The sequence below is a fragment of the Danio rerio genome, chromosome 4, assembly GCF_052040795.2.
Source record: "Danio rerio strain M-AB ecotype USA chromosome 4, GRCz13ab, whole genome shotgun sequence".
NCBI lineage: Eukaryota > Metazoa > Chordata > Actinopteri > Cypriniformes > Danionidae > Danio > Danio rerio.
Genome location: NC_141024.2, coordinates 39,655,416 through 39,682,126, shown reverse-complemented (window position 1 = coordinate 39,682,126; position 26,711 = coordinate 39,655,416). Strand labels below are relative to the sequence as shown.

The window sequence follows — 26,711 nt, the reverse complement described above, 5'->3', positions numbered from 1 at the left end:
CAGACGTCTGTGGCGTTTCGGGCAGAGGGACGGTTCTAAACCAATCTGAACCAGAGGCAATTTCGCAGCCAGCCGTCGGTGGTGTCCCGTCTCAGGAATGTAAGGTGCCTGCAGCGGGAGGTTGTTCCGTTAGCGCTTCCGCTTTCGTCAGTGAAGTTCTTTTGCGGAACGTTTGTAGATCCCGTCGTGTTCTTCAAGCTATGTCGTTTGAGCACTGTGCTGATAGGCTGACGTAAGAAAACAGGACAGGAAATATACAAGGCGAGAGTGCAAAGCACGGAGCTCTAGGCAAAGGCGGTCCGAACCGCAGCAAAGCCGGAGGTCGACATGTCCAAATAGACCAAATCAGAAACTCAGCAGAGAAAAACGGCATCTGTAGAGAAAGAAAACAGATGGAGGAAAAGAAAGAAAGAACAGGAGGATCCCCTCCCCCCATAGAGGGTCTGTTATCCCCAGATCGAGTGCGTCCAGTGGAATCCATGTGTTGGCAGCCCCAACTGATGACAAAACACGAAGCAAGCATCTGGAGGAAGCTCAAACCCTTCATGCGTTGCCACAGTTACTAGCGAGTGGTTTGCAAGCACAGGCACGTCTGCTGCAAGTACAGCGCCGTCAGGAGACAGGGGTTGCTGGCCCATTCCCCATGCTCGGTGGCTGGGCATCACCGCCCTGCAGTACGGCCGATAGAAAACGGCGGCTGCCATTTGCGCCGCCCGGCAACTCATACTTACCTGGCAGGGGAGATACCATGATCAAGAAGGTGGTTCACCCAGGGCGAGGCTTGGCCATTGCACTCCGGCCACGCTGACCCCTGCGAATTCCCCAAGTGTGGGAGTCTCGACTGCATAATTTCTGGTAGTGGGGGACTGCGTTCGCGCTCTCCCCTGAGCACAGTGGTTCAAGACAGAGTTCCGGCGGTAGCGTCGGACCCGGCTGGAGCGTCGCTCCCCTCTCTTCCTCGTCCTTTGCCAAGCCTCTTTTGCTCCAGTAGAGCTGCGCGCGCCTGTGGAAGGCCTGCCCACCCGTCGCTAGAAGAGTCTGTTCAGACGCCGAAAACTACTCGAAAGGTCCCCCCTCAAAGCGGTTTGACCAAGTGAAGGAACACGCAAAGAGAGCCCCCGGTGGCTTTTGTCCGCCAAGCGAGTGTGCCCTGTGGAACGTCAGGATTTTATTTGCCGGCCTGCCGCTGTTACTGACGGAACGAATGCAGACCGTGTGAAAGGTCATCATTTTATCTGCCATTAAGTAAGCGAACGCTTCTGCTCGGATCAGAGGTAACTTTGTTTCAAGAGCTGCAATCTTTCGCAGACGTCTGTGGCGTTTCGGGCAGAGGGACGGTTCTAAACCAATCTGAACCAGAGGCAATTTCGCAGCCAGCCGTCGGTGGTGTCCCGTCTCAGGAATGTAAGGTGCCTGCAGCGGGAGGTTGTTCCGTTAGCGCTTCCGCTTTCGTCAGTGAAGTTCTTTTGCGGAACGTTTGTAGATCCCGTCGTGTTCTTCAAGCTATGTCGTTTGAGCACTGTGCTGATAGGCTGACGTAAGAAAACAGGACAGGAAATATACAAGGCGAGAGTGCAAAGCACGGAGCTCTAGGCAAAGGCGGTCCGAACCGCAGCAAAGCCGGAGGTCGACATGTCCAAATAGACCAAATCAGAAACTCAGCAGAGAAAAACGGCATCTGTAGAGAAAGAAAACAGATGGAGGAAAAGAAAGAAAGAACAGGAGGATCCCCTCCCCCCATAGAGGGTCTGTTATCCCCAGATCGAGTGCGTCCAGTGGAATCCATGTGTTGGCAGCCCCAACTGATGACAAAACACGAAGCAAGCATCTGGAGGAAGCTCAAACCCTTCATGCGTTGCCACAGTTACTAGCGAGTGGTTTGCAAGCACAGGCACGTCTGCTGCAAGTACAGCGCCGTCAGGAGACAGGGGTTGCTGGCCCATTCCCCATGCTCGGTGGCTGGGCATCACCGCCCTGCAGTACGGCCGATAGAAAACGGCGGCTGCCATTTGCGCCGCCCGGCAACTCATACTTACCTGGCAGGGGAGATACCATGATCAAGAAGGTGGTTCACCCAGGGCGAGGCTTGGCCATTGCACTCCGGCCACGCTGACCCCTGCGAATTCCCCAAATGTGGGAGTCTCGACTGCATAATTTCTGGTAGTGGGGTACTGCGTTCGCGCTCTCCCCTGAGCACAGTGGTTCAAGACAGAGTTCCGGCGGTAGCGTCGGACCCGGCTGGAGCGTCGCTCCCCTCTCTTCCTCGTCCTTTGCCAAGCCTCTTTTGCTCCAGTAGAGCTGCGCGCGCCTGTGGAAGGCCTGCCCACCCGTCGCTAGAAGAGTCTGTTCAGACGCCGAAAACTACTCGAAAGGTCCCCCCTCAAAGCGGTTTGACCAGGTGAAGGAACACGCAAAGAGAGCCCCCGGTGACTTTTGTCCGCCAAGCGAGTGTGCCCTGTGGAACGTCAGGATTTTATTTGCCGGCCTGCCGCTGTTACTGACGGAACGAATGCAGACCGTGTGAAAGGTCATCATTTTATCTGCCATTAAGTAAGCGAACGCTTCTGCTCGGATCAGAGGTAACTTTGTTTCAAGAGCTGCAATCTTTCGCAGACGTCTGTGGCGTTTCGGGCAGAGGGACGGTTCTAAACCAATCTGAACCAGAGGCAATTTCGCAGCCAGCCGTCGGTGGTGTCCCGTCTCAGGAATGTAAGGTGCCTGCAGCGGGAGGTTGTTCCGTTAGCGCTTCCGCTTTCGTCAGTGAAGTTCTTTTGCGGAACGTTTGTAGATCCCGTCGTGTTCTTCAAGCTATGTCGTTTGAGCACTGTGCTGATAGGCTGACGTAAGAAAACAGGACAGGAAATATACAAGGCGAGAGTGCAAAGCACGGAGCTCTAGGCAAAGGCGGTCCGAACCGCAGCAAAGCCGGAGGTCGACATGTCCAAATAGACCAAATCAGAAACTCAGCAGAGAAAAACGGCATCTGTAGAGAAAGAAAACAGATGGAGGAAAAGAAAGAAAGAACAGGAGGATCCCCTCCCCCCATAGAGGGTCTGTTATCCCCAGATCGAGTGCGTCCAGTGGAATCCATGTGTTGGCAGCCCCAACTGATGACAAAACACGAAGCAAGCATCTGGAGGAAGCTCAAACCCTTCATGCGTTGCCACAGTTACTAGCGAGTGGTTTGCAAGCACAGGCACGTCTGCTGCAAGTACAGCGCCGTCAGGAGACAGGGGTTGCTGGCCCATTCCCCATGCTCGGTGGCTGGGCATCACCGCCCTGCAGTACGGCCGATAGAAAACGGCGGCTGCCATTTGCGCCGCCCGGCAACTCATACTTACCTGGCAGGGGAGATACCATGATCAAGAAGGTGGTTCACCCAGGGCGAGGCTTGGCCATTACACTCCGGCCACGCTGACCCCTGCGAATTCCCCAAATGTGGGAGTCTCGACTGCATAATTTCTGGTAGTGGGGGACTGCGTTCGCGCTCTCCCCTGAGCACAGTGGTTCAAGACAGAGTTCCGGCGGTAGCGTCGGACCCGGCTGGAGCGTCGCTCCCCTCTCTTCCTCGTCCTTTGCCAAGCCTCTTTTGCTCCAGTAGAGCTGCGCGCGCCTGTGGAAGGCCTGCCCACCCGTCGCTAGAAGAGTCTGTTCAGACGCCGAAAACTACTCGAAAGGTCCCCCCTCAAAGCGGTTTGACCAGGTGAAGGAACACGCAAAGAGAGCCCCCGGTGGCTTTTGTCCGCCAAGCGAGTGTGCCCTGTGGAACGTCAGGATTTTATTTGCCGGCCTGCCGCTGTTACTGACGGAACGAATGCAGACCGTGTGAAAGGTCATCATTTTATCTGCCATTAAGTAAGCGAACGCTTCTGCTCGGATCAGAGGTAACTTTGTTTCAAGAGCTGCAATCTTTCGCAGACGTCTGTGGCGTTTCGGGCAGAGGGACGGTTCTAAACCAATCTGAACCAGAGGCAATTTCGCAGCCAGCCGTCGGTGGTGTCCCGTCTCAGGAATGTAAGGTGCCTGCAGCGGGAGGTTGTTCCGTTAGCGCTTCCGCTTTCGTCAGTGAAGTTCTTTTGCGGAACGTTTGTAGATCCCGTCGTGTTCTTCAAGCTATGTCGTTTGAGCACTGTGCTGATAGGCTGACGTAAGAAAACAGGACAGGAAATATACAAGGCGAGAGTGCAAAGCACGGAGCTCTAGGCAAAGGCGGTCCGAACCGCAGCAAAGCCGGAGGTCGACATGTCCAAATAGACCAAATCAGAAACTCAGCAGAGAAAAACGGCATCTGTAGAGAAAGAAAACAGATGGAGGAAAAGAAAGAAAGAACAGGAGGATCCCCTCCCCCCATAGAGGGTCTGTTATCCCCAGATCGAGTGCGTCCAGTGGAATCCATGTGTTGGCAGCCCCAACTGATGACAAAACACGAAGCAAGCATCTGGAGGAAGCTCAAACCCTTCATGCGTTGCCACAGTTACTAGCGAGTGGTTTGCAAGCACAGGCACGTCTGCTGCAAGTACAGCGCCGTCAGGAGACAGGGGTTGCTGGCCCATTCCCCATGCTCGGTGGCTGGGCATCACCGCCCTGCAGTACGGCCGATAGAAAACGGCGGCTGCCATTTGCGCCGCCCGGCAACTCATACTTACCTGGCAGGGGAGATACCATGATCAAGAAGGTGGTTCACCCAGGGCGAGGCTTGGCCATTGCACTCCGGCCACGCTGACCCCTGCGAATTCCCCAAATGTGGGAGTCTCGACTGCATAATTTCTGGTAGTGGGGGACTGCGTTCGCGCTCTCCCCTGAGCACAGTGGTTCAAGACAGAGTTCAGGCGGTAGCGTCGGACCCGGCTGGAGCGTCGCTCCCCTCTCTTCCTCGTCCTTTGCCAAGCCTCTTTTGCTCCAGTAGAGCTGCGCGCGCCTGTGGAAGGCCTGCCCACCCGTCGCTAGAAGAGTCTGTTCAGACGCCGAAAACTACTCGAAAGGTCCCCCCTCAAAGCGGTTTGACCAGGTGAAGGAACACGCAAAGAGAGCCCCCGGTGGCTTTTGTCCGCCAAGCGAGTGTGCCCTGTGGAACGTCAGGATTTTATTTGCCGGCCTGCCGCTGTCACTGACGGAACGAATGCAGACCGTGTGAAAGGTCATCATTTTATCTGCCATTAAGTAAGCGAACGCTTCTGCTCGGATCAGAGGTAACTTTGTTTCAAGAGCTGCAATCTTTCGCAGACGTCTGTGGCGTTTCGGGCAGAGGGACGGTTCTAAACCAATCTGAACCAGAGGCAATTTCGCAGCCAGCCGTCGGTGGTGTCCCGTCTCAGGAATGTAAGGTGCCTGCAGCGGGAGGTTGTTCCGTTAGCGCTTCCGCTTTCGTCAGTGAAGTTCTTTTGCGGAACGTTTGTAGATCCCGTCGTGTTCTTCAAGCTATGTCGTTTGAGCACTGTGCTGATAGGCTGACGTAAGAAAACAGGACAGGAAATATACAAGGCGAGAGTGCAAAGCACGGAGCTCTAGGCAAAGGCGGTCCGAACCGCAGCAAAGCCGGAGGTCGACATGTCCAAATCAATGACTGTAAAAAATATGGACGACGCGACAGCCCCTTTTGCCATTGAACGCCTTGAGGGCAAAACGCCTGCTTGACGGGCACAAACTGTCGCAAAAGACTGCTGAAATTGGAGCCAGACATGCGCAGAAGGATTGTCTGATGGAGCCAGAGGAGGAGCCGCGATAATGAGCGGAGTCGAGCTTCCAACCAAACGCTTTATGTAAAATCAACCACGCCCCCCGAACTTCTCACTCGACTGCCGGTGTCTGCACTATAACAAACGCTCACTGATGTAAATAGAAGCACTTACATTAAAAAAACACAATAATATACGGTTTAAAAACGGTGTGATGTAAGCTGTTAAACTTTAATAAAAGCAATACATGGTGGACTGCAGAATTAAACGATCTTTTATACACTCTAGCCTGAATATGAGCACAAATAATATATTCTCTTATTGTTATATTTGTTGTTGGTATTTGTTATCTTCATAGGGGTAGAAATAACACTTGTAAAATATGAACAATAACATATAAACAACACATACATTTTTAGAAAGGTTTTTATTTTTAATTAGCCATCAACAGAACCCAAAATATAGCCTACACACCATAACGATTTACCATGCGGGAACAATCGTGCGTTTAGAAGATAAATACAGCAAGATTACTAAATATCAACAGGATATTTACACATCCCAACCCTGCAATTTGTAAATTTGTGCAAAAAAACTTTGCACTATTAATACAACGTCTATCTGCTGTAACATCACTAGTATATTGTTTATTCATTTTCGCTTGAATTGTTTATTTATTAAATTTTTTTGCCTCCGTTTTCATTTGGTTTATTCGATGCCTTCATTATATCTGGCAACGAGGAATTTACATTCTTTTTAATGTTAGCTGGAGTGTTCAAATAAAACGCCAACAGTAAATGATGTAAATAAATAATATCTAACATTTACAGCTCTATTAGGTTATATAAGATTCGATTTCAAGAACGTTATAATGATTTATAACAGCAAATTCAGTAGATTACTTAATAACATGCCAAAACTTAAAATGCAGAGACGTCCTATAAAGCAATTAAGTTCAAATAACCTTACAGGAGATCAACGTGGAGATTATTATTTAAACACAAAGAGAATTACTTCTAACGATCTCCTGTATACCCCATACTTAAATGGGTTTATTTTATTGTGCAGTTTTATAGTCATTTTCGTATTTATTATTATTATTATTTAATACTTGTGCAATCAGCGCATAACCTAGTCGCGGCGTCGCGGGCTGATTCCGGCTCGCATGCGGCAGCGCCTGCTCGCTCGGCCCCCGCATCTGGCTCAATTGACTCAGGCTGGAATCGGGCAGTAAGTCCAGGCATCCGGAGTAGGTCCAGCAGAGGTAGTCAGTCTGAGGGGTAAGTCTCCGGCAGGCAAGAACTGGCCCCAGTGTATTTTGCTATCTGGGTGGCTAGGCGTGTATTAGCAAACTAATAAAGCCCGAAAAAAGCTCTGACCTTAGCGAATAAACAGTGTTCCACCAGATCATGTATGTCAGAAACTGTAGTTTACTGCTGAACTCATTTTGTCATAGTAAAATATCACAGAAATCGAGTAATAACACTTCAGTCTTCTGCCGAAGCTCAGACGCCGCGCTTTGAGAAACTGTCAATCACAGCTGTCAATCACGATGACACGCCCAGCATTAAATTACTGCTAAAAACAAACTGTTTACAAAAATGAGGATCTGCACCTATTTCAGCACAATAATCAGTGCCTTAATCGACCAGAACCATCTTTCGGGACATTTTATTGCAAGTGTAATTAATTTTTTTATTTGGGCTCAAGTCTCCTTCATTAACACGGAGGAGGCGGGCTTTATGACTTGTACTGCAGCCAGCCCCCAGGGGGCGATCTAACGGCCGAGACCTTCACTCAAACGCAGGCTTGCGGCACACTTGGTCCAAATAGACCAAATCAGAAACTCAGCAGAGAAAAACGGCATCTGTAGAGAAAGAAAACAGATGGAGGAAAAGAAAGAAAGAACAGGAGGATCCCCTCCCCCCATAGAGGGTCTGTTATCCCCAGATCGAGTGCGTCCAGTGGAATCCATGTGTTGGCAGCCCCAACTGATGACAAAACACGAAGCAAGCATCTGGAGGAAGCTCAAACCCTTCATGCGTTGCCACAGTTACTAGCGAGTGGTTTGCAAGCACAGGCACGTCTGCTGCAAGTACAGCGCCGTCAGGAGACAGGGGTTGCTGGCCCATTCCCCATGCTCGGTGGCTGGGCATCACCGCCCTGCAGTACGGCCGATAGAAAACGGCGGCTGCCATTTGCGCCGCCCGGCAACTCATACTTACCTGGCAGGGGAGATACCATGATCAAGAAGGTGGTTCACCCAGGGCGAGGCTTGGCCATTGCACTCCGGCCACGCTGACCCCTGCGAATTCCCCAAATGTGGGAGTCTCGACTGCATAATTTCTGGTAGTGGGGGACTGCGTTCGCGCTCTCCCCTGAGCACAGTGGTTCAAGACAGAGTTCCGGCGGTAGCGTCGGACCCGGCTGGAGCGTCGCTCCCCTCTCTTCCTCGTCCTTTGCCAAGCCTCTTTTGCTCCAGTAGAGCTGCGCGCGCCTGTGGAAGGCCTGCCCACCCGTCGCTAGAAGAGTCTGTTCAGACGCCGAAAACTACTCGAAAGGTCCCCCCTCAAAGCGGTTTGACCAGGTGAAGGAACACGCAAAGAGAGCCCCCGGTGGCTTTTGTCCGCCAAGCGAGTGTGCCCTGTGGAACGTCAGGATTTTATTTGCCGGCCTGCCGCTGTTACTGACGGAACGAATGCAGACCGTGTGAAAGGTCATCATTTTATCTGCCATTAAGTAAGCGAACGCTTCTGCTCGGATCAGAGGTAACTTTGTTTCAAGAGCTGCAATCTTTCGCAGACGTCTGTGGCGTTTCGGGCAGAGGGACGGTTCTAAACCAATCTGAACCAGAGGCAATTTCGCAGCCAGCCGTCGGTGGTGTCCCGTCTCAGGAATGTAAGGTGCCTGCAGCGGGAGGTTGTTCCGTTAGCGCTTCCGCTTTCGTCAGTGAAGTTCTTTTGCGGAACGTTTGTAGATCCCGTCGTGTTCTTCAAGCTATGTCGTTTGAGCACTGTGCTGATAGGCTGACGTAAGAAAACAGGACAGGAAATATACAAGGCGAGAGTGCAAAGCACGGAGCTCTAGGCAAAGGCGGTCCGAACCGCAGCAAAGCCGGAGGTCGACATGTCCAAATAGACCAAATCAGAAACTCAGCAGAGAAAAACGGCATCTGTAGAGAAAGAAAACAGATGGAGGAAAAGAAAGAAAGAACAGGAGGATCCCCTCCCCCCATAGAGGGTCTGTTATCCCCAGATCGAGTGCGTCCAGTGGAATCCATGTGTTGGCAGCCCCAACTGATGACAAAACACGAAGCAAGCATCTGGAGGAAGCTCAAACCCTTCATGCGTTGCCACAGTTACTAGCGAGTGGTTTGCAAGCACAGGCACGTCTGCTGCAAGTACAGCGCCGTCAGGAGACAGGGGTTGCTGGCCCATTCCCCATGCTCGGTGGCTGGGCATCACCGCCCTGCAGTACGGCCGATAGAAAACGGCGGCTGCCATTTGCGCCGCCCGGCAACTCATACTTACCTGGCAGGGGAGATACCATGATCAAGAAGGTGGTTCACCCAGGGCGAGGCTTGGCCATTGCACTCCGGCCACGCTGACCCCTGCGAATTCCCCAAATGTGGGAATCTCGACTGCATAATTTCTGGTAGTGGGGGACTGCGTTCGCGCTCTCCCCTGAGCACAGTGGTTCAAGACAGAGTTCCGGCGGTAGCGTCGGACCCGGCTGGAGCGTCGCTCCCCTCTCTTCCTCGTCCTTTGCCAAGCCTCTTTTGCTCCAGTAGAGCTGCGCGCGCCTGTGGAAGGCCTGCCCACCCGTCGCTAGAAGAGTCTGTTCAGACGCCGAAAACTACTCGAAAGGTCCCCCCTCAAAGCGGTTTGACCAGGTGAAGGAACACGCAAAGAGAGCCCCCGGTGGCTTTTGTCCGCCAAGCGAGTGTGCCCTGTGGAACGTCAGGATTTTATTTGCCGGCCTGCCGCTGTTACTGACGGAACGAATGCAGACCGTGTGAAAGGTCATCATTTTATCTGCCATTAAGTAAGCGAACGCTTCTGCTCGGATCAGAGGTAACTTTGTTTCAAGAGCTGCAATCTTTCGCAGACGTCTGTGGCGTTTCGGGCAGAGGGACGGTTCTAAACCAATCTGAACCAGAGGCAATTTCGCAGCCAGCCGTCGGTGGTGTCCCGTCTCAGGAATGTAAGGTGCCTGCAGCGGGAGGTTGTTCCGTTAGCGCTTCCGCTTTCGTCAGTGAAGTTCTTTTGCGGAACGTTTGTAGATCCCGTCGTGTTCTTCAAGCTATGTCGTTTGAGCACTGTGCTGATAGGCTGACGTAAGAAAACAGGACAGGAAATATACAAGGCGAGAGTGCAAAGCACGGAGCTCTAGGCAAAGGCGGTCCGAACCGCAGCAAAGCCGGAGGTCGACATGTCCAAATAGACCAAATCAGAAACTCAGCAGAGAAAAACGGCATCTGTAGAGAAAGAAAACAGATGGAGGAAAAGAAAGAAAGAACAGGAGGATCCCCTCCCCCCATAGAGGGTCTGTTATCCCCAGATCGAGTGCGTCCAGTGGAATCCATGTGTTGGCAGCCCCAACTGATGACAAAACACGAAGCAAGCATCTGGAGGAAGCTCAAACCCTTCATGCGTTGCCACAGTTACTAGCGAGTGGTTTGCAAGCACAGGCACGTCTGCTGCAAGTACAGCGCCGTCAGGAGACAGGGGTTGCTGGCCCATTCCCCATGCTCGGTGGCTGGGCATCACCGCCCTGCAGTACGGCCGATAGAAAACGGCGGCTGCCATTTGCGCCGCCCGGCAACTCATACTTACCTGGCAGGGGAGATACCATGATCAAGAAGGTGGTTCACCCAGGGCGAGGCTTGGCCATTGCACTCCGGCCACGCTGACCCCTGCGAATTCCCCAAATGTGGGAGTCTCGACTGCATAATTTCTGGTAGTGGGGGACTGCGTTCGCGCTCTCCCCTGAGCACAGTGGTTCAAGACAGAGTTCCGGCGGTAGCGTCGGACCCGGCTGGAGCGTCGCTCCCCTCTCTTCCTCGTCCTTTGCCAAGCCTCTTTTGCTCCAGTAGAGCTGCGCGCGCCTGTGGAAGGCCTGCCCACCCGTCGCTAGAAGAGTCTGTTCAGACGCCGAAAACTACTCGAAAGGTCCCCCCTCAAAGCGGTTTGACCAGGTGAAGGAACACGCAAAGAGAGCCCCCGGTGGCTTTTGTCCGCCAAGCGAGTGTGCCCTGTGGAACGTCAGGATTTTATTTGCCGGCCTGCCGCTGTTACTGACGGAACGAATGCAGACCGTGTGAAAGGTCATCATTTTATCTGCCATTAAGTAAGCGAACGCTTCTGCTCGGATCAGAGGTAACTTTGTTTCAAGAGCTGCAATCTTTCGCAGACGTCTGTGGCGTTTCGGGCAGAGGGACGGTTCTAAACCAATCTGAACCAGAGGCAATTTCGCAGCCAGCCGTCGGTGGTGTCCCGTCTCAGGAATGTAAGGTGCCTGCAGCGGGAGGTTGTTCCGTTAGCGCTTCCGCTTTCGTCAGTGAAGTTCTTTTGCGGAACGTTTGTAGATCCCGTCGTGTTCTTCAAGCTATGTCGTTTGAGCACTGTGCTGATAGGCTGACGTAAGAAAACAGGACAGGAAATATACAAGGCGAGAGTGCAAAGCACGGAGCTCTAGGCAAAGGCGGTCCGAACCGCAGCAAAGCCGGAGGTCGACATGTCCAAATAGACCAAATCAGAAACTCAGCAGAGAAAAACGGCATCTGTAGAGAAAGAAAACAGATGGAGGAAAAGAAAGAAAGAACAGGAGGATCCCCTCCCCCCATAGAGGGTCTGTTATCCCCAGATCGAGTGCGTCCAGTGGAATCCATGTGTTGGCAGCCCCAACTGATGACAAAACACGAAGCAAGCATCTGGAGGAAGCTCAAACCCTTCATGCGTTGCCACAGTTACTAGCGAGTGGTTTGCAAGCACAGGCACGTCTGCTGCAAGTACAGCGCCGTCAGGAGACAGGGGTTGCTGGCCCATTCCCCATGCTCGGTGGCTGGGCATCACCGCCCTGCAGTACGGCCGATAGAAAACGGCGGCTGCCATTTGCGCCGCCCGGCAACTCATACTTACCTGGCAGGGGAGATACCATGATCAAGAAGGTGGTTCACCCAGGGCGAGGCTTGGCCATTGCACTCCGGCCACGCTGACCCCTGCGAATTCCCCAAATGTGGGAGTCTCGACTGCATAATTTCTGGTAGTGGGGGACTGCGTTCGCGCTCTCCCCTGAGCACAGTGGTTCAAGACAGAGTTCCGGCGGTAGCGTCGGACCCGGCTGGAGCGTCGCTCCCCTCTCTTCCTCGTCCTTTGCCAAGCCTCTTTTGCTCCAGTAGAGCTGCGCGCGCCTGTGGAAGGCCTGCCCACCCGTCGCTAGAAGAGTCTGTTCAGACGCCGAAAACTACTCGAAAGGTCCCCCCTCAAAGCGGTTTGACCAGGTGAAGGAACACGCAAAGAGAGCCCCCGGTGGCTTTTGTCCGCCAAGCGAGTGTGCCCTGTGGAACGTCAGGATTTTATTTGCCGGCCTGCCGCTGTTACTGACGGAACGAATGCAGACCGTGTGAAAGGTCATCATTTTATCTGCCATTAAGTAAGCGAACGCTTCTGCTCGGATCAGAGGTAACTTTGTTTCAAGAGCTGCAATCTTTCGCAGACGTCTGTGGCGTTTCGGGCAGAGGGACGGTTCTAAACCAATCTGAACCAGAGGCAATTTCGCAGCCAGCCGTCGGTGGTGTCCCGTCTCAGGAATGTAAGGTGCCTGCAGCGGGAGGTTGTTCCGTTAGCGCTTCCGCTTTCGTCAGTGAAGTTCTTTTGCGGAACGTTTGTAGATCCCGTCGTGTTCTTCAAGCTATGTCGTTTGAGCACTGTGCTGATAGGCTGACGTAAGAAAACAGGACAGGAAATATACAAGGCGAGAGTGCAAAGCACGGAGCTCTAGGCAAAGGCGGTCCGAACCGCAGCAAAGCCGGAGGTCGACATGTCCAAATAGACCAAATCAGAAACTCAGCAGAGAAAAACGGCATCTGTAGAGAAAGAAAACAGATGGAGGAAAAGAAAGAAAGAACAGGAGGATCCCCTCCCCCCATAGAGGGTCTGTTATCCCCAGATCGAGTGCGTCCAGTGGAATCCATGTGTTGACAGCCCCAACTGATGACAAAACACGAAGCAAGCATCTGGAGGAAGCTCAAACCCTTCATGCGTTGCCACAGTTACTAGCGAGTGGTTTGCAAGCACAGGCACGTCTGCTGCAAGTACAGCGCCGTCAGGAGACAGGGGTTGCTGGCCCATTCCCCATGCTCGGTGGCTGGGCATCACCGCCCTGCAGTACGGCCGATAGAAAACGGCGGCTGCCATTTGCGCCGCCCGGCAACTCATACTTACCTGGCAGGGGAGATACCATGATCAAGAAGGTGGTTCACCCAGGGCGAGGCTTGGCCATTGCACTCCGGCCACGCTGACCCCTGCGAATTCCCCAAATGTGGGAGTCTCGACTGCATAATTTCTGGTAGTGGGGGACTGCGTTCGCGCTCTCCCCTGAGCACAGTGGTTCAAGACAGAGTTCAGGCGGTAGCGTCGGACCCGGCTGGAGCGTCGCTCCCCTCTCTTCCTCGTCCTTTGCCAAGCCTCTTTTGCTCCAGTAGAGCTGCGCGCGCCTGTGGAAGGCCTGCCCACCCGTCGCTAGAAGAGTCTGTTCAGACGCCGAAAACTACTCGAAAGGTCCCCCCTCAAAGCGGTTTGACCAGGTGAAGGAACACGCAAAGAGAGCCCCCGGTGGCTTTTGTCCGCCAAGCGAGTGTGCCCTGTGGAACGTCAGGATTTTATTTGCCGGCCTGCCGCTGTTACTGACGGAACGAATGCAGACCGTGTGAAAGGTCATCATTTTATCTGCCATTAAGTAAGCGAACGCTTCTGCTCGGATCAGAGGTAACTTTGTTTCAAGAGCTGCAATCTTTCGCAGACGTCTGTGGCGTTTCGGGCAGAGGGACGGTTCTAAACCAATCTGAACCAGAGGCAATTTCGCAGCCAGCCGTCGGTGGTGTCCCGTCTCAGGAATGTAAGGTGCCTGCAGCGGGAGGTTGTTCCGTTAGCGCTTCCGCTTTCGTCAGTGAAGTTCTTTTGCGGAACGTTTGTAGATCCCGTCGTGTTCTTCAAGCTATGTCGTTTGAGCACTGTGCTGATAGGCTGACGTAAGAAAACAGGACAGGAAATATACAAGGCGAGAGTGCAAAGCACGGAGCTCTAGGCAAAGGCGGTCCGAACCGCAGCAAAGCCGGAGGTCGACATGTCCAAATAGACCAAATCAGAAACTCAGCAGAGAAAAACGGCATCTGTAGAGAAAGAAAACAGATGGAGGAAAAGAAAGAAAGAACAGGAGGATCCCCTCCCCCCATAGAGGGTCTGTTATCCCCAGATCGAGTGCGTCCAGTGGAATCCATGTGTTGGCAGCCCCAACTGATGACAAAACACGAAGCAAGCATCTGGAGGAAGCTCAAACCCTTCATGCGTTGCCACAGTTACTAGCGAGTGGTTTGCAAGCACAGGCACGTCTGCTGCAAGTACAGCGCCGTCAGGAGACAGGGGTTGCTGGCCCATTCCCCATGCTCGGTGGCTGGGCATCACCGCCCTGCAGTACGGCCGATAGAAAACGGCGGCTGCCATTTGCGCCGCCCGGCAACTCATACTTACCTGGCAGGGGAGATACCATGATCAAGAAGGTGGTTCACCCAGGGCGAGGCTTGGCCATTGCACTCCGGCCACGCTGACCCCTGCGAATTCCCCAAATGTGGGAATCTCGACTGCATAATTTCTGGTAGTGGGGGACTGCGTTCGCGCTCTCCCCTGAGCACAGTGGTTCAAGACAGAGTTCCGGCGGTAGCGTCGGACCCGGCTGGAGCGTCGCTCCCCTCTCTTCCTCGTCCTTTGCCAAGCCTCTTTTGCTCCAGTAGAGCTGCGCGCGCCTGTGGAAGGCCTGCCCACCCGTCGCTAGAAGAGTCTGTTCAGACGCCGAAAACTACTCGAAAGGTCCCCCCTCAAAGCGGTTTGACCAGGTGAAGGAACACGCAAAGAGAGCCCCCGGTGGCTTTTGTCCGCCAAGCGAGTGTGCCCTGTGGAACGTCAGGATTTTATTTGCCGGCCTGCCGCTGTTACTGACGGAACGAATGCAGACCGTGTGAAAGGTCATCATTTTATCTGCCATTAAGTAAGCGAACGCTTCTGCTCGGATCAGAGGTAACTTTGTTTCAAGAGCTGCAATCTTTCACAGACGTCTGTGGCGTTTCGGGCAGAGGGACGGTTCTAAACCAATCTGAACCAGAGGCAATTTCGCAGCCAGCCGTCGGTGGTGTCCCGTCTCAGGAATGTAAGGTGCCTGCAGCGGGAGGTTGTTCCGTTAGCGCTTCCGCTTTCGTCAGTGAAGTTCTTTTGCGGAACGTTTGTAGATCCCGTCGTGTTCTTCAAGCTATGTCGTTTGAGCACTGTGCTGATAGGCTGACGTAAGAAAACAGGACAGGAAATATACAAGGCGAGAGTGCAAAGCACGGAGCTCTAGGCAAAGGCGGTTCGAACCGCAGCAAAGCCGGAGGTCGACATGTCCAAATAGACCAAATCAGAAACTCAGCAGAGAAAAACGGCATCTGTAGAGAAAGAAAACAGATGGAGGAAAAGAAAGAAAGAACAGGAGGATCCCCTCCCCCCATAGAGGGTCTGTTATCCCCAGATCGAGTGCGTCCAGTGGAATCCATGTGTTGGCAGCCCCAACTGATGACAAAACACGAAGCAAGCATCTGGAGGAAGCTCAAACCCTTCATGCGTTGCCACAGTTACTAGCGAGTGGTTTGCAAGCACAGGCACGTCTGCTGCAAGTACAGCGCCGTCAGGAGACAGGGGTTGCTGGCCCATTCCCCATGCTCGGTGGCTGGGCATCACCGCCCTGCAGTACGGCCGATAGAAAACGGCGGCTGCCATTTGCGCCGCCCGGCAACTCATACTTACCTGGCAGGGGAGATACCATGATCAAGAAGGTGGTTCACCCAGGGCGAGGCTTGGCCATTGCACTCCGGCCACGCTGACCCCTGCGAATTCCCCAAATGTGGGAATCTCGACTGCATAATTTCTGGTAGTGGGGGACTGCGTTCGCGCTCTCCCCTGAGCACAGTGGTTCAAGACAGAGTTCAGGCGGTAGCGTCGGACCCGGCTGGAGCGTCGCTCCCCTCTCTTCCTCGTCCTTTGCCAAGCCTCTTTTGCTCCAGTAGAGCTGCGCGCGCCTGTGGAAGGCCTGCCCACCCGTCGCTAGAAGAGTCTGTTCAGACGCCGAAAACTACTCGAAAGGTCCCCCCTCAAAGCGGTTTGACCAGGTGAAGGAACACGCAAAGAGAGCCCCCGGTGGCTTTTGTCCGCCAAGCGAGTGTGCCCTGTGGAACGTCAGGATTTTATTTGCCGGCCTGCCGCTGTTACTGATGGAACGAATGCAGACCGTGTGAAAGGTCATCATTTTATCTGCCATTAAGTAAGCGAACGCTTCTGCTCGGATCAGAGGTAACTTTGTTTCAAGAGCTGCAATCTTTCGCAGACGTCTGTGGCGTTTCGGGCAGAGGGACGGTTCTAAACCAATCTGAACCAGAGGCAATTTCGCAGCCAGCCGTCGGTGGTGTCCCGTCTCAGGAATGTAAGGTGCCTGCAGCGGGAGGTTGTTCCGTTAGCGCTTCCGCTTTCGTCAGTGAAGTTCTTTTGCGGAACGTTTGTAGATCCCGTCGTGTTCTTCAAGCTATGTCGTTTGAGCACTGTGCTGATAGGCTGACGTAAGAAAACAGGACAGGAAATATACAAGGCGAGAGTGCAAAGCACGGAGCTCTAGGCAAAGGCGGTCCGAACCGCAGCAAAGCCGGAGGTCGACATGTCCAAATAGACCAAATCAGAAACTCAGCAGAGAAAAACGGCATCTGTAGAGAAAGAAAACAGATGGAGGAAAAGAAAGAAAGAACAGGAGGATCCCCTCCCCCCATAGAGGGTCTGTTATCCCCAGATCGAGTGCGTCCAGTGGAATCCATGTGTTGGCAGCCCCAACTGATGACAAAACACGAAGCAAGCATCTGGAGGAAGCTCAAACCCTTCATGCGTTGCCACAGTTACTAGCGAGTGGTTTGCAAGCACAGGCACGTCTGCTGCAAGTACAGCGCCGTCAGGAGACAGGGGTTGCTGGCCCATTCCCCATGCTCGGTGGCTGGGCATCACCGCCCTGCAGTACGGCCGATAGAAAACGGCGGCTGCCATTTGCGCCGCCCGGCAACTCATACTTACCTGGCAGGGGAGATACCATGATCAAGAAGGTGGTTCACCCAGGGCGAGGCTTGGCCATTGCACTCCGGCCACGCTGACCCCTGCGAATTCCCCAAATGTGGGAGTCTCGACTGCATAATTTCTGGTAGTGGGGGACTGCGTTCGCGCTCTCCCCTGAGCACAGTGGTTCAAGACAGAGTTCCGGCGGTAGCGTCGGACCCGGCTGGAGCGTCGCTCCCCTCTCTTCCTCGTCCTTTGCCAAGCCTCTTTTGCTCCAGTAGAGCTGCGCGCGCCTGTGGAAGGCCTGCCCACCCGTCGCTAGAAGAGTCTGTTCAGACGCCGAAAACTACTCGAAAGGTCCCCCCTCAAAGCGGTTTGACCAGGTGAAGGAACACGCAAAGAGAGCCCCCGGTGGCTTTTGTCCGCCAAGCGAGTGTGCCCTGTGGAACGTCAGGATTTTATTTGCCGGCCTGCCGCTGTTACTGACGGAACGAATGCAGACCGTGTGAAAGGTCATCATTTTATCTGCCATTAAGTAAGCGAACGCTTCTGCTCGGATCAGAGGTAACTTTGTTTCAAGAGCTGCAATCTTTCGCAGACGTCTGTGGCGTTTCGGGCAGAGGGACGGTTCTAAACCAATCTGAACCAGAGGCAATTTCGCAGCCAGCCGTCGGTGGTGTCCCGTCTCAGGAATGTAAGGTGCCTGCAGCGGGAGGTTGTTCCGTTAGCGCTTCCGCTTTCGTCAGTGAAGTTCTTTTGCGGAACGTTTGTAGATCCCGTCGTGTTCTTCAAGCTATGTCGTTTGAGCACTGTGCTGATAGGCTGACGTAAGAAAACAGGACAGGAAATATACAAGGCGAGAGTGCAAAGCACGGAGCTCTAGGCAAAGGCGGTCCGAACCGCAGCAAAGCCGGAGGTCGACATGTCCAAATAGACCAAATCAGAAACTCAGCAGAGAAAAACGGCATCTGTAGAGAAAGAAAACAGATGGAGGAAAAGAAAGAAAGAACAGGAGGATCCCCTCCCCCCATAGAGGGTCTGTTATCCCCAGATCGAGTGCGTCCAGTGGAATCCATGTGTTGACAGCCCCAACTGATGACAAAACACGAAGCAAGCATCTGGAGGAAGCTCAAACCCTTCATGCGTTGCCACAGTTACTAGCGAGTGGTTTGCAAGCACAGGCACGTCTGCTGCAAGTACAGCGCCGTCAGGAGACAGGGGTTGCTGGCCCATTCCCCATGCTCGGTGGCTGGGCATCACCGCCCTGCAGTACGGCCGATAGAAAACGGCGGCTGCCATTTGCGCCGCCCGGCAACTCATACTTACCTGGCAGGGGAGATACCATGATCAAGAAGGTGGTTCACCCAGGGCGAGGCTTGGCCATTGCACTCCGGCCACGCTGACCCCTGCGAATTCCCCAAATGTGGGAGTCTCGACTGCATAATTTCTGGTAGTGGGGGACTGCGTTCGCGCTCTCCCCTGAGCACAGTGGTTCAAGACAGAGTTCCGGCGGTAGCGTCGGACCCGGCTGGAGCGTCGCTCCCCTCTCTTCCTCGTCCTTTGCCAAGCCTCTTTTGCTCCAGTAGAGCTGCGCGCGCCTGTGGAAGGCCTGCCCACCCGTCGCTAGAAGAGTCTGTTCAGACGCCGAAAACTACTCGAAAGGTCCCCCCTCAAAGCGGTTTGACCAGGTGAAGGAACACGCAAAGAGAGCCCCCGGTGGCTTTTGTCCGCCAAGCGAGTGTGCCCTGTGGAACGTCAGGATTTTATTTGCCGGCCTGCCGCTGTTACTGACGGAACGAATGCAGACCGTGTGAAAGGTCATCATTTTATCTGCCATTAAGTAAGCGAACGCTTCTGCTCGGATCAGAGGTAACTTTGTTTCAAGAGCTGCAATCTTTCGCAGACGTCTGTGGCGTTTCGGGCAGAGGGACGGTTCTAAACCAATCTGAACCAGAGGCAATTTCGCAGCCAGCCGTCGGTGGTGTCCCGTCTCAGGAATGTAAGGTGCCTGCAGCGGGAGGTTGTTCCGTTAGCGCTTCCGCTTTCGTCAGTGAAGTTCTTTTGCGGAACGTTTGTAGATCCCGTCGTGTTCTTCAAGCTATGTCGTTTGAGCACTGTGCTGATAGGCTGACGTAAGAAAACAGGACAGGAAATATACAAGGCGAGAGTGCAAAGCACGGAGCTCTAGGCAAAGGCGGTCCGAACCGCAGCAAAGCCGGAGGTCGACATGTCCAAATAGACCAAATCAGAAACTCAGCAGAGAAAAACGGCATCTGTAGAGAAAGAAAACAGATGGAGGAAAAGAAAGAAAGAACAGGAGGATCCCCTCCCCCCATAGAGGGTCTGTTATCCCCAGATCGAGTGCGTCCAGTGGAATCCATGTGTTGGCAGCCCCAACTGATGACAAAACACGAAGCAAGCATCTGGAGGAAGCTCAAACCCTTCATGCGTTGCCACAGTTACTAGCGAGTGGTTTGCAAGCACAGGCACGTCTGCTGCAAGTACAGCGCCGTCAGGAGACAGGGGTTGCTGGCCCATTCCCCATGCTCGGTGGCTGGGCATCACCGCCCTGCAGTACGGCCGATAGAAAACGGCGGCTGCCATTTGCGCCGCCCGGCAACTCATACTTACCTGGCAGGGGAGATACCATGATCAAGAAGGTGGTTCACCCAGGGCGAGGCTTGGCCATTGCACTCCGGCCACGCTGACCCCTGCGAATTCCCCAAATGTGGGAGTCTCGACTGCATAATTTCTGGTAGTGGGGGACTGCGTTCGCGCTCTCCCCTGAGCACAGTGGTTCAAGACAGAGTTCCGGCGGTAGCGTCGGACCCGGCTGGAGCGTCGCTCCCCTCTCTTCCTCGTCCTTTGCCAAGCCTCTTTTGCTCCAGTAGAGCTGCGCGCGCCTGTGGAAGGCCTGCCCACCCGTCGCTAGAAGAGTCTGTTCAGACGCCGAAAACTACTCGAAAGGTCCCCCCTCAAAGCGGTTTGACCAGGTGAAGGAACACGCAAAGAGAGCCCCCGGTGGCTTTTGTCCGCCAAGCGAGTGTGCCCTGTGGAACGTCAGGATTTTATTTGCCGGCCTGCCGCTGTTACTGACGGAACGAATGCAGACCGTGTGAAAGGTCATCATTTTATCTGCCATTAAGTAAGCGAACGCTTCTGCTCGGATCAGAGGTAACTTTGTTTCAAGAGCTGCAATCTTTCGCAGACGTCTGTGGCGTTTCGGGCAGAGGGACGGTTCTAAACCAATCTGAACCAGAGGCAATTTCGCAGCCAGCCGTCGGTGGTGTCCCGTCTCAGGAATGTAAGGTGCCTGCAGCGGGAGGTTGTTCCGTTAGCGCTTCCGCTTTCGTCAGTGAAGTTCTTTTGCGGAACGTTTGTAGATCCCGTCGTGTTCTTCAAGCTATGTCGTTTGAGCACTGTGCTGATAGGCTGACGTAAGAAAACAGGACAGGAAATATACAAGGCGAGAGTGCAAAGCACGGAGCTCTAGGCAAAGGCGGTCCGAACCGCAGCAAAGCCGGAGGTCGACATGTCCAAATAGACCAAATCAGAAACTCAGCAGAGAAAAACGGCATCTGTAGAGAAAGAAAACAGATGGAGGAAAAGAAAGAAAGAACAGGAGGATCCCCTCCCCCCATAGAGGGTCTGTTATCCCCAGATCGAGTGCGTCCAGTGGAATCCATGTGTTGGCAGCCCCAACTGATGACAAAACACGAAGCAAGCATCTGGAGGAAGCTCAAACCCTTCATGCGTTGCCACAGTTACTAGCGAGTGGTTTGCAAGCACAGGCACGTCTGCTGCAAGTACAGCGCCGTCAGGAGACAGGGGTTGCTGGCCCATTCCCCATGCTCGGTGGCTGGGCATCACCGCCCTGCAGTACGGCCGATAGAAAACGGCGGCTGCCATTTGCGCCGCCCGGCAACTCATACTTACCTGGCAGGGGAGATACCATGATCAAGAAGGTGGTTCACCCAGGGCGAGGCTTGGCCATTGCACTCCGGCCACGCTGACCCCTGCGAATTCCCCAAGTGTGGGAGTCTCGACTGCATAATTTCTGGTAGTGGGGGACTGCGTTCGCGCTCTCCCCTGAGCACAGTGGTTCAAGACAGAGTTCCGGCGGTAGCGTCGGACCCGGCTGGAGCGTCGCTCCCCTCTCTTCCTCGTCCTTTGCCAAGCCTCTTTTGCTCCAGTAGAGCTGCGCGCGCCTGTGGAAGGCCTGCCCACCCGTCGCTAGAAGAGTCTGTTCAGACGCCGAAAACTACTCGAAAGGTCCCCCCTCAAAGCGGTTTGACCAGGTGAAGGAACACGCAAAGAGAGCCCCCGGTGGCTTTTGTCCGCCAAGCGAGTGTGCCCTGTGGAACGTCAGGATTTTATTTGCCGGCCTGCCGCTGTTACTGACGGAACGAATGCAGACCGTGTGAAAGGTCATCATTTTATCTGCCATTAAGTAAGCGAACGCTTCTGCTCGGATCAGAGGTAACTTTGTTTCAAGAGCTGCAATCTTTCGCAGACGTCTGTGGCGTTTCGGGCAGAGGGACGGTTCTAAACCAATCTGAACCAGAGGCAATTTCGCAGCCAGCCGTCGGTGGTGTCCCGTCTCAGGAATGTAAGGTGCCTGCAGCGGGAGGTTGTTCCGTTAGCGCTTCCGCTTTCGTCAGTGAAGTTCTTTTGCGGAACGTTTGTAGATCCCGTCGTGTTCTTCAAGCTATGTCGTTTGAGCACTGTGCTGATAGGCTGACGTAAGAAAACAGGACAGGAAATATACAAGGCGAGAGTGCAAAGCACGGAGCTCTAGGCAAAGGCGGTCCGAACCGCAGCAAAGCCGGAGGTCGACATGTCCAAATAGACCAAATCAGAAACTCAGCAGAGAAAAACGGCATCTGTAGAGAAAGAAAACAGATGGAGGAAAAGAAAGAAAGAACAGGAGGATCCCCTCCCCCCATAGAGGGTCTGTTATCCCCAGATCGAGTGCGTCCAGTGGAATCCATGTGTTGGCAGCCCCAACTGATGACAAAACACGAAGCAAGCATCTGGAGGAAGCTCAAACCCTTCATGCGTTGCCACAGTTACTAGCGAGTGGTTTGCAAGCACAGGCACGTCTGCTGCAAGTACAGCGCCGTCAGGAGACAGGGGTTGCTGGCCCATTCCCCATGCTCGGTGGCTGGGCATCACCGCCCTGCAGTACGGCCGATAGAAAACGGCGGCTGCCATTTGCGCCGCCCGGCAACTCATACTTACCTGGCAGGGGAGATACCATGATCAAGAAGGTGGTTCACCCAGGGCGAGGCTTGGCCATTGCACTCCGGCCACGCTGACCCCTGCGAATTCCCCAAATGTGGGAGTCTCGACTGCATAATTTCTGGTAGTGGGGTACTGCGTTCGCGCTCTCCCCTGAGCACAGTGGTTCAAGACAGAGTTCCGGCGGTAGCGTCGGACCCGGCTGGAGCGTCGCTCCCCTCTCTTCCTCGTCCTTTGCCAAGCCTCTTTTGCTCCAGTAGAGCTGCGCGCGCCTGTGGAAGGCCTGCCCACCCGTCGCTAGAAGAGTCTGTTCAGACGCCGAAAACTACTCGAAAGGTCCCCCCTCAAAGCGGTTTGACCAGGTGAAGGAACACGCAAAGAGAGCCCCCGGTGACTTTTGTCCGCCAAGCGAGTGTGCCCTGTGGAACGTCAGGATTTTATTTGCCGGCCTGCCGCTGTTACTGACGGAACGAATGCAGACCGTGTGAAAGGTCATCATTTTATCTGCCATTAAGTAAGCGAACGCTTCTGCTCGGATCAGAGGTAACTTTGTTTCAAGAGCTGCAATCTTTCGCAGACGTCTGTGGCGTTTCGGGCAGAGGGACGGTTCTAAACCAATCTGAACCAGAGGCAATTTCGCAGCCAGCCGTCGGTGGTGTCCCGTCTCAGGAATGTAAGGTGCCTGCAGCGGGAGGTTGTTCCGTTAGCGCTTCCGCTTTCGTCAGTGAAGTTCTTTTGCGGAACGTTTGTAGATCCCGTCGTGTTCTTCAAGCTATGTCGTTTGAGCACTGTGCTGATAGGCTGACGTAAGAAAACAGGACAGGAAATATACAAGGCGAGAGTGCAAAGCACGGAGCTCTAGGCAAAGGCGGTCCGAACCGCAGCAAAGCCGGAGGTCGACATGTCCAAATAGACCAAATCAGAAACTCAGCAGAGAAAAACGGCATCTGTAGAGAAAGAAAACAGATGGAGGAAAAGAAAGAAAGAACAGGAGGATCCCCTCCCCCCATAGAGGGTCTGTTATCCCCAGATCGAGTGCGTCCAGTGGAATCCATGTGTTGGCAGCCCCAACTGATGACAAAACACGAAGCAAGCATCTGGAGGAAGCTCAAACCCTTCATGCGTTGCCACAGTTACTAGCGAGTGGTTTGCAAGCACAGGCACGTCTGCTGCAAGTACAGCGCCGTCAGGAGACAGGGGTTGCTGGCCCATTCCCCATGCTCGGTGGCTGGGCATCACCGCCCTGCAGTACGGCCGATAGAAAACGGCGGCTGCCATTTGCGCCGCCCGGCAACTCATACTTACCTGGCAGGGGAGATACCATGATCAAGAAGGTGGTTCACCCAGGGCGAGGCTTGGCCATTGCACTCCGGCCACGCTGACCCCTGCGAATTCCCCAAATGTGGGAGTCTCGACTGCATAATTTCTGGTAGTGGGGGACTGCGTTCGCGCTCTCCCCTGAGCACAGTGGTTCAAGACAGAGTTCCGGCGGTAGCGTCGGACCCGGCTGGAGCGTCGCTCCCCTCTCTTCCTCGTCCTTTGCCAAGCCTCTTTTGCTCCAGTAGAGCTGCGCGCGCCTGTGGAAGGCCTGCCCACCCGTCGCTAGAAGAGTCTGTTCAGACGCCGAAAACTACTCGAAAGGTCCCCCCTCAAAGCGGTTTGACCAGGTGAAGGAACACGCAAAGAGAGCCCCCGGTGGCTTTTGTCCGCCAAGCGAGTGTGCCCTGTGGAACGTCAGGATTTTATTTGCCGGCCTGCCGCTGTTACTGACGGAACGAATGCAGACCGTGTGAAAGGTCATCATTTTATCTGCCATTAAGTAAGCGAACGCTTCTGCTCGGATCAGAGGTAACTTTGTTTCAAGAGCTGCAATCTTTCGCAGACGTCTGTGGCGTTTCGGGCAGAGGGACGGTTCTAAACCAATCTGAACCAGAGGCAATTTCGCAGCCAGCCGTCGGTGGTGTCCCGTCTCAGGAATGTAAGGTGCCTGCAGCGGGAGGTTGTTCCGTTAGCGCTTCCGCTTTCGTCAGTGAAGTTCTTTTGCGGAACGTTTGTAGATCCCGTCGTGTTCTTCAAGCTATGTCGTTTGAGCACTGTGCTGATAGGCTGACGTAAGAAAACAGGACAGGAAATATACAAGGCGAGAGTGCAAAGCACGGAGCTCTAGGCAAAGGCGGTCCGAACCGCAGCAAAGCCGGAGGTCGACATGTCCAAATAGACCAAATCAGAAACTCAGCAGAGAAAAACGGCATCTGTAGAGAAAGAAAACAGATGGAGGAAAAGAAAGAAAGAACAGGAGGATCCCCTCCCCCCATAGAGGGTCTGTTATCCCCAGATCGAGTGCGTCCAGTGGAATCCATGTGTTGGCAGCCCCAACTGATGACAAAACACGAAGCAAGCATCTGGAGGAAGCTCAAACCCTTCATGCGTTGCCACAGTTACTAGCGAGTGGTTTGCAAGCACAGGCACGTCTGCTGCAAGTACAGCGCCGTCAGGAGACAGGGGTTGCTGGCCCATTCCCCATGCTCGGTGGCTGGGCATCACCGCCCTGCAGTACGGCCGATAGAAAACGGCGGCTGCCATTTGCGCCGCCCGGCAACTCATACTTACCTGGCAGGGGAGATACCATGATCAAGAAGGTGGTTCACCCAGGGCGAGGCTTGGCCATTGCACTCCGGCCACGCTGACCCCTGCGAATTCCCCAAATGTGGGAGTCTCGACTGCATAATTTCTGGTAGTGGGGGACTGCGTTCGCGCTCTCCCCTGAGCACAGTGGTTCAAGACAGAGTTCAGGCGGTAGCGTCGGACCCGGCTGGAGCGTCGCTCCCCTCTCTTCCTCGTCCTTTGCCAAGCCTCTTTTGCTCCAGTAGAGCTGCGCGCGCCTGTGGAAGGCCTGCCCACCCGTCGCTAGAAGAGTCTGTTCAGACGCCGAAAACTACTCGAAAGGTCCCCCCTCAAAGCGGTTTGACCAGGTGAAGGAACACGCAAAGAGAGCCCCCGGTGGCTTTTGTCCGCCAAGCGAGTGTGCCCTGTGGAACGTCAGGATTTTATTTGCCGGCCTGCCGCTGTCACTGACGGAACGAATGCAGACCGTGTGAAAGGTCATCATTTTATCTGCCATTAAGTAAGCGAACGCTTCTGCTCGGATCAGAGGTAACTTTGTTTCAAGAGCTGCAATCTTTCGCAGACGTCTGTGGCGTTTCGGGCAGAGGGACGGTTCTAAACCAATCTGAACCAGAGGCAATTTCGCAGCCAGCCGTCGGTGGTGTCCCGTCTCAGGAATGTAAGGTGCCTGCAGCGGGAGGTTGTTCCGTTAGCGCTTCCGCTTTCGTCAGTGAAGTTCTTTTGCGGAACGTTTGTAGATCCCGTCGTGTTCTTCAAGCTATGTCGTTTGAGCACTGTGCTGATAGGCTGACGTAAGAAAACAGGACAGGAAATATACAAGGCGAGAGTGCAAAGCACGGAGCTCTAGGCAAAGGCGGTCCGAACCGCAGCAAAGCCGGAGGTCGACATGTCCAAATCAATGACTGTAAAAAATATGGACGACGCGACAGCCCCTTTTGCCATTGAACGCCTTGAGGGCAAAACGCCTGCTTGACGGGCACAAACTGTCGCAAAAGACTGCTGAAATTGGAGCCAGACATGCGCAGAAGGATTGTCTGATGGAGCCAGAGGAGGAGCCGCGATAATGAGCGGAGTCGAGCTTCCAACCAAACGCTTTATGTAAAATCAACCACGCCCCCCGAACTTCTCACTCGACTGCCGGTGTCTGCACTATAACAAACGCTCACTGATGTAAATAGAAGCACTTACATTAAAAAAACACAATAATATACGGTTTAAAAACGGTGTGATGTAAGCTGTTAAACTTTAATAAAAGCAATACATGGTGGACTGCAGAATTAAACGATCTTTTATACACTCTAGCCTGAATATGAGCACAAATAATATATTCTCTTATTGTTATATTTGTTGTTGGTATTTGTTATCTTCATAGGGGTAGAAATAACACTTGTAAAATATGAACAATAACATATAAACAACACATACATTTTTAGAAAGGTTTTTATTTTTAATTAGCCATCAACAGAACCCAAAATATAGCCTACACACCATAACGATTTACCATGCGGGAACAATCGTGCGTTTAGAAGATAAATACAGCAAGATTACTAAATATCAACAGGATATTTACACATCCCAACCCTGCAATTTGTAAATTTGTGCAAAAAAACTTTGCACTATTAATACAACGTCTATCTGCTGTAACATCACTAGTATATTGTTTATTCATTTTCGCTTGAATTGTTTATTTATTAAATTTTTTTGCCTCCGTTTTCATTTGGTTTATTCGATGCCTTCATTATATCTGGCAACGAGGAATTTACATTCTTTTTAATGTTAGCTGGAGTGTTCAAATAAAACGCCAACAGTAAATGATGTAAATAAATAATAT

The 26,711-nt window shown here is 53.3% G+C and overlaps 18 non-coding genes across 18 annotated transcripts; all 18 read left to right on the top strand.

Annotated features, from left to right (window-relative positions):
- The first annotated feature begins 723 nt into the window (after positions 1-723).
- LOC148680515 (U1 spliceosomal RNA) lies at positions 724-887 on the top strand. Its single transcript, XR_015943913.1, has one exon. It is a non-coding gene; the product is annotated as a U1 spliceosomal RNA (small nuclear RNA).
- Positions 888-2,028: 1,141 nt separating this feature from the next.
- On the top strand, positions 2,029-2,192 carry LOC148680514 (U1 spliceosomal RNA). Its single transcript, XR_015944075.1, has one exon. It is a non-coding gene; the product is annotated as a U1 spliceosomal RNA (small nuclear RNA).
- Positions 2,193-3,333: 1,141 nt separating this feature from the next.
- On the top strand, positions 3,334-3,497 carry LOC148680513 (U1 spliceosomal RNA). The gene has a single exon (XR_015944096.1). It is a non-coding gene; the product is annotated as a U1 spliceosomal RNA (small nuclear RNA).
- Positions 3,498-4,638: 1,141 nt separating this feature from the next.
- On the top strand, positions 4,639-4,802 carry LOC148680512 (U1 spliceosomal RNA). The gene has a single exon (XR_015943562.1). It is a non-coding gene; the product is annotated as a U1 spliceosomal RNA (small nuclear RNA).
- Positions 4,803-7,892: 3,090 nt separating this feature from the next.
- On the top strand, positions 7,893-8,056 carry LOC148680511 (U1 spliceosomal RNA). The gene has a single exon (XR_015943561.1). It is a non-coding gene; the product is annotated as a U1 spliceosomal RNA (small nuclear RNA).
- A 1,141-nt stretch (positions 8,057-9,197) lies between these two features.
- LOC148680510 (U1 spliceosomal RNA) lies at positions 9,198-9,361 on the top strand. Its single transcript, XR_015943740.1, has one exon. It is a non-coding gene; the product is annotated as a U1 spliceosomal RNA (small nuclear RNA).
- A 1,141-nt stretch (positions 9,362-10,502) lies between these two features.
- On the top strand, positions 10,503-10,666 carry LOC148680509 (U1 spliceosomal RNA). The gene has a single exon (XR_015943552.1). It is a non-coding gene; the product is annotated as a U1 spliceosomal RNA (small nuclear RNA).
- A 1,141-nt stretch (positions 10,667-11,807) lies between these two features.
- LOC148680508 (U1 spliceosomal RNA) lies at positions 11,808-11,971 on the top strand. The gene has a single exon (XR_015943541.1). It is a non-coding gene; the product is annotated as a U1 spliceosomal RNA (small nuclear RNA).
- Positions 11,972-13,112: 1,141 nt separating this feature from the next.
- LOC148680507 (U1 spliceosomal RNA) lies at positions 13,113-13,276 on the top strand. Its single transcript, XR_015943530.1, has one exon. It is a non-coding gene; the product is annotated as a U1 spliceosomal RNA (small nuclear RNA).
- Positions 13,277-14,417: 1,141 nt separating this feature from the next.
- Positions 14,418-14,581, top strand: LOC148680506 (U1 spliceosomal RNA). Its single transcript, XR_015943690.1, has one exon. It is a non-coding gene; the product is annotated as a U1 spliceosomal RNA (small nuclear RNA).
- Positions 14,582-15,722: 1,141 nt separating this feature from the next.
- On the top strand, positions 15,723-15,886 carry LOC148680505 (U1 spliceosomal RNA). Its single transcript, XR_015943587.1, has one exon. It is a non-coding gene; the product is annotated as a U1 spliceosomal RNA (small nuclear RNA).
- A 1,141-nt stretch (positions 15,887-17,027) lies between these two features.
- Positions 17,028-17,191, top strand: LOC148680504 (U1 spliceosomal RNA). The gene has a single exon (XR_015943519.1). It is a non-coding gene; the product is annotated as a U1 spliceosomal RNA (small nuclear RNA).
- A 1,141-nt stretch (positions 17,192-18,332) lies between these two features.
- LOC148680503 (U1 spliceosomal RNA) lies at positions 18,333-18,496 on the top strand. The gene has a single exon (XR_015943508.1). It is a non-coding gene; the product is annotated as a U1 spliceosomal RNA (small nuclear RNA).
- Positions 18,497-19,637: 1,141 nt separating this feature from the next.
- On the top strand, positions 19,638-19,801 carry LOC148680502 (U1 spliceosomal RNA). The gene has a single exon (XR_015943497.1). It is a non-coding gene; the product is annotated as a U1 spliceosomal RNA (small nuclear RNA).
- A 1,141-nt stretch (positions 19,802-20,942) lies between these two features.
- LOC148680501 (U1 spliceosomal RNA) lies at positions 20,943-21,106 on the top strand. Its single transcript, XR_015943902.1, has one exon. It is a non-coding gene; the product is annotated as a U1 spliceosomal RNA (small nuclear RNA).
- Positions 21,107-22,247: 1,141 nt separating this feature from the next.
- On the top strand, positions 22,248-22,411 carry LOC148680500 (U1 spliceosomal RNA). Its single transcript, XR_015944074.1, has one exon. It is a non-coding gene; the product is annotated as a U1 spliceosomal RNA (small nuclear RNA).
- Positions 22,412-23,552: 1,141 nt separating this feature from the next.
- LOC148680499 (U1 spliceosomal RNA) lies at positions 23,553-23,716 on the top strand. The gene has a single exon (XR_015943485.1). It is a non-coding gene; the product is annotated as a U1 spliceosomal RNA (small nuclear RNA).
- A 1,141-nt stretch (positions 23,717-24,857) lies between these two features.
- Positions 24,858-25,021, top strand: LOC148680498 (U1 spliceosomal RNA). The gene has a single exon (XR_015943474.1). It is a non-coding gene; the product is annotated as a U1 spliceosomal RNA (small nuclear RNA).
- Positions 25,022-26,711: the final 1,690 nt, after the last annotated feature.